Here is a 5,000-nt window from a genome sequence, read left to right as displayed (position 1 = left end):
GAGCGCCGATTTGACGGGTTGCCAAATCTCATACATATTCATGAGTTCAGAGCTGGCTCGCGCGCAAGCACCATACGCAAGCGGGCTAGGTACTATTTTCGTTCCTTTCTGCTTTCGAAGGCTGTGTGCCGTTGTGAGCCACTGACTGAATCTAAATCGGGTTTCTTTATTTTTACGTCAAGTCGACAGGTTGATTGTGGCTTTGCGAGGCCGAGAAATGCAGTCCGCGATCGATAACGTGTGCTGGTTTAGGTTTTCGCTGAGTCAGACGGTAGGCAACACCGCAGCCATCCACCTATTAATAAATACAGAGATATGAAGAGTGTGTGTGTTGCGGCTACTGACTGCATGATATTAATACACAGTCAATAGAAAGTGGGGGTGTTCACAGACAAAGTCAACATTGTTTTATTTAGTTTAGTGTTGTGGGTTGTCAACGATAACAAAAACGAACAAATAGAAACGAGGTAGTTGAGAACACTAAAGACACATTGATTATTTAATCAGTGTGTGCTTGTTCTTTAAGTTTAGCAGTTAGATTTTCTTCAGCTCTTCTGCCTGTATTTCACTGAGCCTCTACTGTCCTCCTTCCCCCCTCCCCCCCCCCCCCCTCTCTCTCTCTTTCTCTCTCTTTTTCCCTCTAATTAGTACTGAAGCGACAATGAAAACACTATTTTTATATCACGAAGATTATAACCAGCTGTCACACAGATGACTAACAGTATGCGGTGCCTGTCTCTTGTTACAGCCAACATCGTAGCCTCCATCAACATCCCCGATGCCAGAACACTGGAGGGCGTGGTGCCCTCCCACCGCCCACAGATGTCCACAGGCATCAGCTCCAACAACACCGGCAGCAGCTGCAACAACAACACAACAACAACAACGGCGGCATGACCCACACCATCACCTACACAGGCACTCTGATGGCGGCGCCCATGACGCCCGGAGGAGGAGGCTGCGGCGGCGGGGGTCAGAACGAGCTGGACATGAGCGACCCCAGCCAGCCCACCCTGGCCGCCCTCCTCAAGCCCCTGTCGCCCTTCATCAACGCCCTCATCACCAGCAGCCCCTCCCACTTCCTCCACCAGCCCGGCCAGCACCTGCAGCAGGCCGACTTCCAGCCCTCCCCGGCAGACTCCTGCGACTTCCCCGACCCCACCGTCTGCAGCGTCAGCGAGGCCTCCTCCTCCACCGCCTCCCACTTCCCCGCCTCCTCCCCGTCCCCTGGTGCCGCCTCCGTGCACTCGCCCATCTCTCAGGACGTCTACCCCCAGGCCAGCCCCCTCACCCCACACTCAGTCCACTCCCCGGAGTCTCACTTCGGGGATCTGTCGGACGCTGGAGTGAAGACGGAAAGCGGGTTGGGGGATCCCTACTGCTCGCCCCCTCCCCCTCCCCCTTACTCCCAGTCCTTACAGATGCCTGTGTCCATGGACATGGGGGAGCTGGGGATGATGAAGCAGCCGCCCTCTTACAGCAGCTGCACTCAGCAACGACAACAACAGCAGCAGCAGCTGACAGCTCAGCAAGAACTGAACATTCTGGGTCTCCCTCCCAGCTCCCTGCCGGAGTCCATCCTCCAGATGCAGCAGATCCCGGACCCTTCCTTCACTAGCGGCAAGCAGAGCGCCGACCTCCGCTGCTGCAGCGCCGCCACCGTCCCCACCTCAGCCCCCCAGCTGCCCAACTTCCAGGTGCTCCAGATGGACGTGCCGCAGTTTCCCCTGCCCTGCCCCATCAAGACAGAGCCCGGCCTGGACGTCATGGAGCCTGGCTGCTACATGATGAGGGACACCTCCTCCGCCGGTCTGGCCTTCCCCCCTCCTCCCCATTCCGTCCCCTGCAAGGCCCCTTCCCTGTCGGTGCTGAACCAGCCCTACCAGCAGAGCCACACAAGCTTCAAGCCCTGCAAGCCCCGCAAGTACCCCGTGCGGGCCTCCAAGACCCCGGTGCACGAGCGGCCTTACGCCTGCCCCGACACCAACTGCGACCGCCGCTTCTCCCGCAGCGACGAGCTGACCCGCCACATCCGCATCCACACCGGCCAGAAGCCCTTCCACTGCAAGGTGTGCGCGCGCTCCTTCTCGCGCAGCGACCATCTCACCACCCACGTCCGGACCCACACGGGCGAGAAACCTTTCTCCTGCGATGTCTGCGGCCGCAAGTTCGCCCGCTCCGACGAGAAGAAGCGCCACGCCAAGGTGCACGAGAAGCAGAGGAGGAAGAGAGACGCTAAGCTTCTGGCCTCCACTGCTCCCATGCCCGCCCCTGCCGCCGCCACCTCCTCCCCCTCTACCACCCCCTCCTCCGCCTCCACCGTCTCCTTCACTTCTTCTTCATCATCATCTTCTTCATCATCGTCCCCCTTCTCCACCGCCTCCCCCTCCCTGCCCTGCTCCTCCAACACGCTGACGTCGTGCGGCCTGATGACGCCTTCCCTGCACACCCCCATCTCCGCCTCGGTCCACTCGGCCACCGGCACCCTGCCCTTGGTGGTGGACTCCACGGGACTTTGCTCCGTGTCGGGGCTGGAGTCCAGCCTGGGGGTCAGCAGTTCCAGTCCCGTGCTGTCCTCCCTGCCGCTGGTGGTCACCTCCACCCTGTGAGGCCTGGCTGGCACACACTGTACTGTACAGACATGTTCAAGACTTGTATTGCGGGAGGAACAAAACCTGTGAGACTGAAGCAGTGTAGCCGCTGTAGCTGGGGTATACAATGTACACATATACATACACACACATATATATATATATATCTTTAGATACAGATACAGGTATCTGTATCGGATGGAAGAAGAAAAAAAAAAGACAATGTAACTGATAAAGACACAGTAAAGAAAAAGAAAAAACAGAAAAAAACCCCTCTCGGTCTAAGGACGGGTTTTAGGAACCATTCCAGCGCCCAGTCCAAGTCCCATACAGTCATACCGGTGCTTTGCACGGGACGAAACGAAGGGTGAAAGAAGCTCCGTGGCCCTGTCACCTCCTGTGTCCTCGCCAGTGTGACCACTACCACTAGTCGTCCTCTTGACATTTTTTCCCCTGACCCTCCTGGTGTTTTTTGTTGTTGCTGTTGTTGTGATACTTTTTTTTGACATTTGCCCCACCACTTCCTGGTCGTTCTGACGATTTGGGTGCTCAGTTTTGGCCGTGGTCTATTTTTTGGAAGAAAAAGATTAAAAAAAAAAAAAAAACAAAACAAACAACAACTTCATATTGTTTACGAAACTTTTACAGTTTTGTTTCTCGAGGGGAAAAAAATATTGTACACTCCATTTGCATATTCCTGAAAGGTTTAGCGAAGGAGATATCTTGCCGTTTCTTATGAAGAAGCCAGCCAGTATCATGTAACCAGTTATTTTGGGGTTGTTTTTTTTTTGTTGTTGTTGTTATGTGTATTTTGAAAATCGTTTCATTTTGTTCTGAGAAAGTAGTAGTGCTTTCATTTCTTAGTAGATAGTTTCCATCACCTCAGATCAGTTTTGTTTTTCCATTATTTCCTTTGGAGCTGATCTGATGTTTTTTATTGGTGCTACGAGCCATTGCTGATCATTATTACCACGTCTCGATTATTGTTGAAGCCTTTTGTAGTTCATCCATGTGAGACGAGCTTGTTCAGATGAAGAACGTTGCCGACATGTGAATGTCAGGGGATGGATCTTGTTGTTTTTTTCGTGGGGGGGAAGTCAGCGCTTGGGAAGAATTGTTTACGAAGGAGGCAACTGAGCCATCATTTTCATGATGATTGCCAATGTCTGAACAAAATTATCCATAATTATGTTCACGTTACAGTCAAATCTATATACTTCAGTTTATCCAGTTTAGTTGTACACAGTGTGTAGCCGTTCACTTTCTGTATAGATATGTATTTATATGTAAAAGTAAATTTTGTGTAAAAACAATGTGTTTCACGTCAGTTTCATTGTGTACCTGTTGTTAGATTTCCACCTGTGGGTGAGAGATAGGAGCAGACGGGTCCTGCTCACGTTGTTGTTTGATGTCTACATGTATAGCCGTTCTGTACAAAACAAAAGTGGGGTTTATTCTCCTATTTATTGATTGTGTTCCTTGTTGAACGATTCATTCACACACCAGCTGGCCCTGGTACGCAAGTCGGTATTATATACTGACAGTGAAAAAAAAAAAAAAAATAAAAAAAATAAAAAATAAAACACGTATCAAGTTATGGTACCTGAACCTAAGTTGGGCTGACCAGTCAATGGCAGAAAGATGTTTTGCATCCCGTTCATTCTCGAAGAAGAGTTAATGTTGAGTTTTGGAGGGCTTTAAGTTGAGTGCTTTTTTTGGATGTTGTGTGACTACTACTTTTCCTTGATTTCCTCACTTCTGTGTCTGTGTGATGCAAACCACTTTCACTTGTTACTTCTACAAAAAGAAAAATAGTTCCTTGTCGTTGTGTGTTCGGTCTTTTTGATCTCTCCACTTCTTCTCTTCACACACACACACACACATCACTGTTTTCTGGTGTTTCAAAAGTCTCGATTCCATTTGTTTTAAATCGTTGAGGTGCCATGTATAATGTTAGATCATTTTTTTGTTGTCGTTGTCAGTTGTTTGATATGATCCATATTCTTTATGACAAAATTTGTTGGGTTTTTTGTTGTTGTTATTGATGTTGTTGGATATCATGATATACATCTATCTTTATATAGCTGTGTACATTGTTTTCTCTCAGAGATATTTATTGTCCATCTGTGTTAATGTTCACAGCAAACGAATGAACAGTGATTTCCGGTTTGATGGAGAGATTCTATTGGCTTATTTTTGCTTACTGGCTCTTGTTGTTCGCGGATTATGATGACTACGTGTAAAAAGCGCTCAGGCAGCAATTCAAATAGCATTGTACACAGTCAAATAGTTGAGGCTGGCTGTAATTTTGTCCACCACCTTTTACAAATTACGCATTCATTTCAAAACATACTTTCCCTTTAAACGTATTTTTTTCTAAATAATAATTACTATTTTTCTTAATTGATG

General features: G+C 49.1%; 1 pseudogene across 1 annotated transcript in view; it reads left to right on the top strand.

Moving 5' to 3' along the window:
- The window catches only part of LOC143293430 (uncharacterized), a 6,990-nt pseudogene that overhangs the window by 703 nt on the left and 1,287 nt on the right, over positions 1 to 5,000 (top strand). Inside the window, exon 2 of the transcript XR_013056775.1 lies at positions 749 to 5,000. This exon is cut by the window's right edge and continues 1,287 nt beyond it. The product of XR_013056775.1 is annotated as an uncharacterized LOC143293430 (transcript). The remainder of the gene's footprint in view (positions 1 to 748) is intronic.

The sequence above is a fragment of the Babylonia areolata genome, chromosome 19, assembly GCF_041734735.1.
Source record: "Babylonia areolata isolate BAREFJ2019XMU chromosome 19, ASM4173473v1, whole genome shotgun sequence".
In the NCBI taxonomy this organism is placed as follows: domain Eukaryota; kingdom Metazoa; phylum Mollusca; class Gastropoda; order Neogastropoda; family Buccinidae; genus Babylonia; species Babylonia areolata.
This window is presented reverse-complemented; position numbering and strand designations above follow the sequence as displayed.